We start from the raw sequence: 11891 nt of genomic DNA on the forward strand, positions 1-11891 counted from the left end.
AAGATGTTTTTTATTCCGAAGATACACACACATTCCTGCGATTAAACACATAATCTTTTTGAATCAGCGTTGTATTTTTACTATAAGCCTCCCTTAGGAGCTTCTTCGCCTTTTACTTCAGCGGAATTAGCGTTTATTTTTCGCTGTAAGCCTCCCTTAGGAGCTTCTTCGCCTTTTATTTTCAACGGTATTCGCGTTGACTTTTCGCGCTTCGCCTTTTACTTAGGCGGTATCAGCGTTGACTTTTCGCTGTAAGCTCTGCATTCCCTTTGGAACGACTTTGGAGCAGAAAACTTACACTGCGCTCCCTTTGGAACGGCTTTTTGTGACTTCGGCAAACTTACTCTGCGTTCCTTAGAACGACTTTTTGTTGCTTCGAAGAATTTTTGATAATTCGAAGGTTCTCTTTGTTATCGCAAATCTTTAAGCTTCAACAACTTAAGCCTGTGGAGAAAATATATTTTCCTTGTGGCAAACAACGAAACTATTACATGAAATCTAAACAATGTTCTTTATTACACAGAAAATAAAACTGAATGATAAAGACCGCTATCAAGGTAGGATATTTGTCAATAGATGTGCTTTGACTCTGGCACAGTGCTGTTGACTGTGCGAGCTTCGGACTGTTCTCTGAAGTCCCTTTGGTGTGGAGCATATTGGCTCCCCTCTGGCTGCTGGCCTTGTTGCATCGGTGGTGGAGGCGGAGGCTGTTGCCAGGAAGCTTGAGGTTGACTCGCCGAAGCGACAGAAACTGCAGGGTGGTTGCCTACATATTCTGGGATGTAAGGTGAATGATACGAAGCAGTGTGCATGACCTGCTTCGGTTGAGCCTGTTGTGCTGCCGCTTCGGCTATTTCCTTTTGCTTCTGGATGGTAACATGGCACATCCTGGTGGTATGACCTTTGTTCTCACCACAGAACAAGCAAAAAATTCTTCTTGGTTGATCGCTAAATCTTCCGCCGAAGCCCCTGGCTCCTCTGCCTCTCGGAGCTGGTGGTCGGAAGGAGCCTTGCTGTTGCCCCGAAGCCTGTGAGGAGCACTGTGGCCTTTGCTGTTGGCTCCCCCTATCATCATTTTGGGTAGAGTTATGAATTGATCTAACGTGCCTCGGATAGAACCTCCCTCTGAAGCCCCTGGTCATTTCAGAAAACCTGAATGTCTCCTCCCTTCTTTGGCGAAAATCATTATCGGCCCGAATGTACTCGTCCATCTTCTGAAGCAGCTTCTCCAAAGTTTGAGGAGGCTTCCTAGCAAAGTACTGAGCTGAAGGTCCTGGCCGAAGCCCCTTGATCATGGCCTCAATGACAATTTCGTTGGGCACTGTTGGTGCCTGTGTCCTCAGACGCAAGAACCTCCGGACGTACGCCTGAAGGTACTCTTCGTGATCCTGGGTGCACTGGAATAGAGCTTGAGCAGTGACCGGCTTCGTCTGAAACCCTTGGAAGCTGGTTAACAACAAGTCCTTCAGCTTTTGCCATGAAGTGATCGTTCCTGGTCGAAGAGAGGAGTACCAGGTTTGAGCAACACTCCTGACAGCCATAACAAAAGATTTGGCCATGACTGCAGCATTGCCACCATACGAAGATACTGTTGCTTCGTAGCTCATCAAAAACTGCTTCGGGTCTGAGTGGCCATCAAATATGGGAAGCTGAGGCGGCTTGTAGGACGGAGGCCAAGGCGTAGCCTGCAGCTCAGCGGACAGAGGAGAAGCATCATCAAAAACAAAATTCCCATGATGGAAATTGTCATACCAGTCATCTTCATTGAGGAAACCCTCCTGATGAAGGTCTTGGTGCTGAGGCCTTCGGTGTTGCTCATCCTGAGTAAGATGACGAACTTCTTCAAAGGCTTCGTCTATCTGCCTTTGTAGTTCAGCTAGCCTGGCCATCTTTTCCTTCTTCCTCTACACCTGTTGATGAAGCATTTCCATGTCTCTGATTTCTTGGTCTATCTCATCCTCTGGCGGTGTCGGGCTAACAGCCTTCCTTTTCTGGCTTCGGGCCTCCCGAAGGGAGACAGTCTCCTGATTGTGGTCCAGCGGTTGGAGAGCTGCAGCCCCAGTTGCTGAAGCTTTCTTCGGCGCCATAGCGAAGATTTATGATCGCCGAAGGTGTTCAAAAACTCAAAGAGTGGAAGTGAGTTCACCGGAGGTGGGCGCCAATGTTGGTGACTTGTTCTCAAATGCTATGAGTTAAGAACAAGGCAACACAGAAAATATTAATCGATAAAGTCCTTCGTCCTTCGAAGCATTATTTCCCTTAGGATATAATGACTTCCGGACGAAGGTTATGAAGGACGTACCTTCATAAACACAGCATACGATGACGAAGAATGAATCATAAAGAATATGAAGGATAACATAGATAATTATATATTACTATCAACTTATTATTATTGAGGAGAAACAGAAATAATATCGAATTACAAATGTACCTTCAGCTTGGAAGGAAATGAAAGTACAGGTGTGACGCAAGAGCAAATGCCAAATCAGCGTGAACAGTACGGGGGTACTGTTCACCTATTTATAGACACGGGACACGGCTCATACAAAATTACATTCATGCCCTTTACATTTGGTAATAATTCTATAGTAATCCGCCGAGGTCTGAATAGCCTTTTCATCTTTAAGTCGGTTCCTTTTTCTGCTAGCACGCCGAAGCTTTCCCGCTCACATCTTCGGCGCTGTATCAACCTTCGTATTATTTTAGGCTTCTCCTACTGTGATTCCGACTCGAGTCCGAAGGTACCTGTTCACACATTATGCTCCAGAAATACTGTTAAATCCTGTTTTTGAGGACCTTCGTAAGCCGAAGGCCCCCAACAGTCTCCTATTCCTAAAGTCACTTTAGGCACAGGATTTCAAAGTGTGAAATCCACATTTGTCTTTAGAAGGAAAAGGTAAGAATAATCAGAGTAAAGCGGAAATAGATGAGAAAAGATTAAGAAAAGTTTAGAAAGAATCAGAGTAGCAAAGGTAAGTAGATAATGGTTGTCCAGTTCTATCTAGGTTTCGTCCTACAGTCAACATTTCCTCTGATACCACTTCTATCACACCCGGGTTTCGGGGCACCAAGACCCGGGCGCGAACATAATCACCAGGTGTGCTGGGACCAAATCTCACACATATGATGAATCATGGCACAGGATCGAATGTCACAACTTTACTATATAATAGGAGTTCTATACAAAATAAATAAATAATTACATTATAAGGAGACAACGGTCCAGCAACCCAAAGTTGACTGGGAGACGACGGCCTAGACCTCTCACGAACTCGCCACAGCATCCTCCATGCGCCTCATCCTGTGGTACCTGTTCTTGACCTCTGGGGGGTGTGAGACAGCAAGAGTGAGCTCACATACGTTCATCACTCAACAAGTTGTGGGGAATAATGTGCATGAACTCGCCAAAGGTGGGAGCTCACGTGAAGTGTAAGGCTTACCAAAGAGGATGGTTAGAGCTGAGCATTGCTTTTAAAGTTGGTCAAAATTTTATTAGCAGTTACTAAGTATAAGTAAATACCAACCCAATTAAGTAGTAGAACAGAAGTAACAACATCACCTACGATGCAATGCATATGACAAATTGAATTTAGTTCCATAAATTAATCATGTGAGGGTCCGAGCTGCTCATGACCGTGAGCACGGCTAGTATACCAGTTTTATACTCTGCAGAGGTTGCGCATCTTTACCCACAAGTCATGTTACCCATCTGCCAAGGGATCGCGACTTCCCATACACCTCTACCGAGGAGGCGAGGCAGGGTAACACTACGAGGCCTTTACAAAGTTCCACTAGCTTCAGAAAACCCGCTACAGTTTATAGGAAGCTCCAATGCAGGGTTCTTGCCTGACCGCCATGGCAGCAAAATCAACCAAGGACCTCCCTACACTGACCACTCCCTTACTGCCCTTGCCCCTTTCGGGTAAGTAGTCCTCCACTAGCTTTCCTAATTAATCAGCCAAGGGCGTCCATAAACCCTTGTGGTAGCACTGTTTTCCCGGGTGGTCGCTCCATGTTCCAATTAACATAATGATCTTATCATGAACAGTGATAATAAACAGATAATAAAAGTATAATCGTAAACAATGTATCTTCATACCCAAAACCACATAAAGCACTAGCAAGTACTACCCAAAAAGTTCAGTGGTAAACAAGGTATAAAGATAGACAAACTAGGGTAACCTATTGGGTCCCATCAAAATTAACCTATGCAGATCATTATGATTAATCAGAACATGGCTGGGTAAAAAGAAGTGATCAAGGGCACAACTTGCCTGGGACTTGAGATTCCAGGTACCAACTTGCTCTTTAGATGACACGTGTCCTCACTGCTAAGCGTAGCAATACAAAAAAACATGGTATAGACAAAATTAACATTACACCAAACATAAGAACAAGATACATATTAATAATCTTCATATTGAAATAAGATCACAGGAACATAATTTATTAATTTTGGAGTTATAGATTTTAAGTTATGAATTTCTGAAGGTTTTATTTGTTTTGCACAAGATTAAATAGGATATAAATTTTATTGTGACATTCATGTCAAAACAGTGGTACTCAATGATAACCAATAATATTAAAAAATTATAAGAATTTAAATGGATTAATTTGGACTTCATATGAATTTTCTATGAATTAAACCAATTCTAGCATTTATTTCTACATCAAAAATCCATTTCTATATTTATTTTCTGATTTTTCCAACCCTCTGGACTGGGCGCCAAATACCAGAGAAGACAGGGGCCACCACGTAAGAATCCCGAGACCCAGCGCACATCAACATTGGATCGCGGGTTAGTTACTGAATAAGTAAGGGTCTCTTTAGTAAGATAACCTGGCCGAAGGGGTTTGAGCGGTTGAGAGCCGCAGGATCGCACCGACGGTCAGGATTAGAACTTATACTACTGTGAATCGGTACACACTGCGGGCCGTTGGATTTAAATTCTCTGGTCAGGATTTTAATATATTGCGATCGAGCACCACCCGCCAATCCAACGATCTACGGTTGAGATGAGCTGGGTCGAACCGGTACACAACATCTAATCCTAACCGTCAACGCAAAGATCTACGGTTCAACCCTTCTCGTCCCCAGTCAGCCCCAGGGCGGCGGCGCCCAAGCTTCCCCCACTGGCGATCTAGCCAGAGCAACTTCAATCCGGCGCCCTGACACGCCATACCCAAAATCGCGTAGTGCGAAACAGTGTATAGATTAAGGCGAAACATAGGGAGTAGTCCTTACCGGCGATAGTGGCGCAGGACTCTCAACCCACGTGGATAGGCGATCTGCGGTGATGATTTAGCTCCGACGAGCAATTGTGTTGATCCCGCGAGCTCCTGAGCGCTACCATACGCACACGTATACTCCACGGTTCTTGGAGAAGGTTATTAGCCAATCGTCGAGCGCTGATTACTGGCAGAGACGAGCTATGGCGGTGGCGGCTCCAAGTCCTCTCAAGATCCCTCTGTTCATATCGCAGATAGCAAGGGGAGCCAGCATTTATAGTCCCAGGGGCACGCATGGTGGTGTCGTGGATGGATTAGGTGGTTGCAACAATCATCCGAGGTCTTGGGGAAGGATTTGTTAAGATCCCATGGATCTCGCGTGGATTGATTCACGGACGAGTTCACCGCGGAGAAGAAGTGCCTGACGATGCGGGCCCAATCGTCAGTCAGCGATTAGAGTACTAGCGCACGCGGTGAGGAGCCGGCCAGTGGGGCATCGTCGTCAGTGACAGGGCGAGTGGCGGGCTGGCGAGGGGAGAGTGGGCCGAGAGATGGGCCGAGGCTAGCAAATGTTGGCCCAAGCGGAGGGTATTTTCTTTTCTTTTCTTCTATTTTCTTACTTCTTTTCTAGTTTCTAAATTTCAAATTGGATTCAAATTTGATTTTAAATTTGCACTCCACTTTTAATGAACAACAGAAGAGCTCAACAGGAATGCAAATCCATAATTTTATTTATTTATTATTTTACTATGTCTATGAAAAAAATGATTTTGAATACACCAATTATGCTCACATAATGTACATTAAGAAACTAATCTCTAATATTTATTATTTATATAAAAAATATCTTAGCTTAAATATTTTAGAATATATTTAAAAATGTTTTATTCACTAAATTAACTCATATAAGGATTATATATATTCTCCCATTTGAAAACATATTTGTTCAAGTTACAAAATCAACTTTCTTGAATTACCCAAAACACTACATAATTATATATATATATATATATTGACATGTCATTATTATTTTTTTTTCTAATATAAACTTTGGGCTTTACATCTTCCTTGGCTGATCCCAATATCTTCCTCCGAAGCCCCTGGCGTCTCTGCCCCTTGGAGCTGGCGGCCTGAAAGAGCTTTGCTGTTGCCCCGAAGATTGTGAGGTGTACTGTGGCCTCTGAAGCTGGCTTCCCTTGTCGTCATTCTGAATGGAGTTATGGATTGACCTAACATGCCTCGGGTGGATTCTTCCTCCGAAGCCCCTGGTCATTTCCAAGAATTTGTAAGCCTCCTCCCTTCTTTAGCGGAAGTCGTTGTCAGCCTGGATGTACTCATCCATCTTCTGAAGCAGCTTCTCCAGAGATTGTGGGGGCTTCTTGGCGAAGTACTGAGTCATAGGTCCTGGCCGAAGACCCTTAATCATGGCCTCAATGACAATTTCATTGGGCACTGTGGGCGCTTGTGCCCTTAGTCGCAACAACCTTCGGACATATGCCTGAAGGTATTCCTCCTAGTCTTGCGTGCAACTGGAACAAGGCCTGAACTGTGACTGGCTTCATTTGAATGCCTTGGAAACTGGTCACCAGCATGTCCTTGAGCTTCTGCCACGACGTGATTGTCCCTGGTCGAAGAGAAGAATACCATGTCTGGGCCACATTCCGGACTGCCATGACGAAGGACTTTGCCATGACAGCTGCATTGCCTTCGTATGAGGATATTGTTACCTCATAGCTCATCAGAAATTGTTTTGGGTCTGAGTGCCCATCGTACATGGGTAGCTAGGGTGGCTTGTAGGATTGTGGTCATGGGATAGCCTGCAATTAAGTAAAGGTATCATGATTAAAATCATCATACCATCCATCCTCGTTGAATAGGCCTTCCTGACGAAGCTCCCTGTGTTGGGGCCTTCGGTCTTGTTCATCTTGAGCAAGATGACGCACTTCTTCAGTAGCTTCGTCGATCTTCCTTTGAAGATCGGCCAACCGAGCCCTCTTCTCCTTCTTCCTTTGCACTTGTTGATGGATGATTTCCATGTCCCTGATCTCTTGGTCTAACTCCTCCTCCTAGAGTGTTGTACTGGTGGCCTTTCTCTTCTGGCTTCGAGCCTCTCGGAGAGAGAGTCTCCTGGTTTGTGTCCAGTGGCTGCAGTGCAGCAGCCCCTGGCGCTGAAGCTTTCTTCGGCAGCATGACGAAAGTCAGTGCTTGCCGAAGGTGGTCGAATGAGTTCACCGGAGGTGGGCACCAATGTTGGGGACTTGTTCTCAAGTGCTATGAGTTAAGAACAAGGCAACACAAAAATAGGTTAATGGTTAATGCCCTTCGTCCTTCGAATCATTATTTCCCTAAGGTTACAACGATCTTTGGACGAAGGTTATGAAGGACGTACCTTCATAATCACAGTATATGTCAATGAAAGACGAAGCATATGAAACATGAGAAACAACATGTATAATCATATGACATCATAATATATCTTTTATTATATAAACATGAATGCATAAGAATAACATAGAATTACATTTGTACCTTCGGCCTGACAGAAGGTGAAAGTACAAGCGTGATGCACGAGCAAGTACAAATCAGAGTGAACAGTACGTGGGGTACTGTTCATCTATTTATAGGCACAGGGCGCAGCCTGTGTAAATTTACATTCATACCCTTCATGTTCACTATTAACTCAATAATAACCTATTGAGGACTAGATAGCCTTTTCCTCCTTAAGTCGGTTCCTTTTTCTGCTACTAAGCCGAAGCTCCCTTGCGCGCAGCTTCGGCGCTGGTTCAACCTTCTTTCCGACCCTGATTTCCATATTGTGTTCAGCTTCATCCCGAGTCCAAAGGTTCCTATACATATATTACACTTGGGGAACATTGTTAATCATGTTTTTTAGGACCTTCAGAAGACGAAGGCCCCCAACAACTTCGTTCATCGATCATCAATTTGAATTTAAGTTGTTGAGCGGTTGGTGGATAGCTCCAACTATCTTTGCAAAGAATGATTGTTTATGTTGAGAAACCAGTTCTCAAAGAAATGAATATTGGTACTTTTATATGGATTTTTGGGGGAAGTCTTTACATAGCCAGAATGGCTTACATGTCTCTCTCTTCTATCGTGTGTTTTAGTAGCCACAAAGCCTAGATGTGGTTTAAAGTGGTTGCATGTTAGTCATGCTAATTGTAGAATAAATCTTTGATTTTTCTTGATCCATTGATTATGTATTAATACGTTGAGGATTTGATGGTTCTCTTCCCGATGCATGTTTGTGGAGCCATTGTCGGACCACTTATCTATTGGTTTGAATGAAGTCATTGCCTAGCCTAGAGTTGGTTGTGTGTGGTTAGTCACCTATTCCTAGATGATGTGGTTTTAACATCAGCTTGGGATGTTTTCCAAATGTGTGAAGGATTACGGGGCTAGTATTGACCTTTTATGTCTGGTACTCGGAGTGCATCATATGATAGAATGAAATGTAAGTGTCTGAACTACAGTAGATGAAGACTTATATTATGTGTAGGTTAACCTTACTAGTTTGGATATTTTTCTTAGTTGAGTTGTTGGATGAAGTATAGTGACATGGGTTAAGCAAGCATTGTGTTGTCGTTGGGCTGTCAGTGCTCTATGTGGAGTTTTTGGCATTTCTTCGATGAACTGTGCCGCGCATAATGTTTTTGGCTTCTTGTCGGTTTTATTGCTCCATTAGTTCTGTAGATTTTCTCCCTTTCGGTGGGGTGCAAAGAAAGTTAGATTACATGATTATCTTTTCATTATGGCAAGAACAAGGTTTAGGAAGATTAGGAGTTTTGTTTCAATAGAACTAATTGTTTCGTGGTGTTGTGAGGTGAGGTGTTTGATCTTCTTATACATTCATCTGGTGTGGATGTTTCACCATTAAATTAAAATGAATTGTTGAAGTTGGTAAAGGTTGTGCTTAGTGCATATTACCCCTTCATCAAAGAGTGTCGTTTTAAGACATTGATGCGGATGTATGGCTGCATCCAAATTCGATGTTGTGAAATCGTAGTGTTGATTGCATCTATGACTTGGTTTGAGCTTCATTACATGTTGGTTCATGCTTGATGTCAGGTGGTGTAGTTTCCTTAGACATTTAGTCTAAGGTCGAAGTTCTTGTGTTAATTAAGACCAATAATGGACCCATGTTTTGGAATGGTGGTGTTATATGAGGTACCATAGATGTTTTGTTTGGAGTGGACGAATTCGAGGACGAATTCTTTTTAAGGGGGTAGAGTGTAATATCCCAAAAAATGTTGCCAAAGGTTGATCTTCGGTGCGTGGATGTAGGAAAAGGGTTGTGGGCTGTTGGATGCTAAGTCGGAGTCATCTGTGGCGTCGCTTCTTTTCTCCCGCAAAGAAAACCCTAGTGGTGGTCTTTTCCCCCTTTTGCCCCTACTTGGCCGCCACCCCTTTCCCCCCCTCCCACACTTGGCCGCCCCTCTCTTCTTTTCCCTTGGGCTGGCTGTCCTCTCCTCCCATGGCAGCCCCTCTCCACGGCTTCCTCCTCCCTCTAGATCTCCCCCCGCGCAGCAAGGATCGAGAAGAGGAGGAGCACATTGAGTTCAAGGGGAAGAGAGGATCAAGGAGATGTTCTTCCCCATCTCTTCTTGCAGAATTTCTTAGGGAAACCCTAGGTATGGATGAGATCCTTGTTCCTCCCTGTAATTATGTGCTTTTGGAGGTTGTGGATCATGGGATTTAAAGGATTAGAGGTTGGATTAGATGTGGGGTTATGTTTTGATCTCGAATTTAGTTTTCTGCAGAATGGCAGATTCGACAGTTTCTGTTAATCCCAGTTTTCCGTGGTCTTAGAGGCCTCAAAAAAATAAAACGTCTATATATAAGTCGTAGATAATTTGTATATCTTTCCGTGGCCGCGAAGAACACCTCAATCAGACATCAGATCAGTGAGTTATTGCAGTTTGATTATAGCAGTTTTTCAGTCTCTTAATTCTGTGCAGAATCTGTTCTCTTAAGATTTAGGCAATTTTATCAACAGAATTAAACCTTGGGTTTGTAAGAAAAGATGTAGATAATTTCATAAACTTTCCAGATTGTTAAAGAGTGCATTCATATGAATTATGAAACTCCAGTTATGTTTGTTTTACTGTGGCTGTTTCTGTTAGCCTGACAGAAATGAGCGGGTCTGTTCACTGGTAGGTTTCATCAAGTAAATAGCCGAATTGGCTGTCCCAGCTATGGAGACTTTTGTAGAGGGATAAAAGTTCTTACTTTCAGCAGAATTTCATGATTTTTGGTTGAGTAGTTTGTGAGATATCGAATTTTGAAAGTTGACTATGCTGCTGTCTAAAACAGATTCAGTCAGTTATCTTGTTAGATGTTTTAGAACTTATAGATGTCAGAATTTAATTATCCATCGAATACCGAAGTTGTAGAATATTTTGTGTGGATACTCATGGAGTATTTGTTTGATATCACCACTGTTATAATTTTAAAGATACAAAATTAACAAACAACATTGCTGTTGTATGGCATGTGGTTCAGAGTGGGAGGTTTTCCACCAGGTCTTGGTTTTAGGTGTAGGATCGATTTGTTGATTGTTGGCAAATGTTTGTGAAATATTTGTACTAAGTTTTATGCCCGGTAGCAGGTGGCTACACTCCAGATCATGCCTAGTACATTTTTCTTCTTCGATGAAGGCAAGTGAATGTAGCGGTGGTTGCTTCCGTTCTGACCTGTTATTTCTATTGCCTGCACTCTAATATTCAGAAGTATTGGATTCTTTCATAATTGGACTCTATGGTGATGCTTTACTTGCTTGCATTATACTGATGCTCAATCATATATTGATGATGATTATGATTCGAGTATGACTCATGAGATTAATTCACACCCCTGAAGGTAAATGAAGTATTTTTTGAGGTTGGTATTGTATCTGAAGGTAAATGAAGTATTATTTGAGGTTGTATTGTATGTGAAGGAAGTGAAGTATATTGATAAATGCAGCATGCCATATACATTGCATGATTCACTTGCATCTGAAGTTGGGTCGTGACCTATGGTCCGACCGTACCGGTACAACTTAGCATCGTACGTTGCCCGAGGAGGGGTACGATGCGGCTTCATACCCTTAGAGGTATGAAGGCAGAGGACATATGCATTGCATTCATATGCATTCATTGAAGTGATATTTGCATATGATGTGGTTTTATACCCTCAGAGGTATGAAGATAGAGTACCTACACTTTGTGTTCCTATGCATACATTGAAGTGATATTTGTAGGTATTGTTGACGCAGGGAAGTGTTATACAAACTATTGTGGTTGTTTAAGGAAATGAGATGATATTGGTTATATTGAGACTACTGAGTTCTATATCTACAGGAATTTCTGATCTTAATTGTGATTCTTTTAAAATGTTGATTAATTCAATTTGTGGTTTAAATATCTTGTCAAAACAATTCGCTTGCTGAGATGTTTCATCTCACTCTTGCATTACTCAATGCAGGTGCTTGTTGCTCATCAAGGGAAGTGGGAAGTAGCAGCACATCCACCTTCACTCTCATAATAACGCTGCTTAGGCGCAGTCATGATTTAATTAGAAACTTCTTGTCAAAGGATGTTGTTTCTAACTAGTTGTGCGCACTGGTTGATTTAGTTCATGCCGTTAAGGTTGTCTTTCCA

This window comes from Zea mays, chromosome 7 (assembly GCF_902167145.1).
Source record: "Zea mays cultivar B73 chromosome 7, Zm-B73-REFERENCE-NAM-5.0, whole genome shotgun sequence".
Classification (NCBI taxonomy): domain Eukaryota; kingdom Viridiplantae; phylum Streptophyta; class Magnoliopsida; order Poales; family Poaceae; genus Zea; species Zea mays.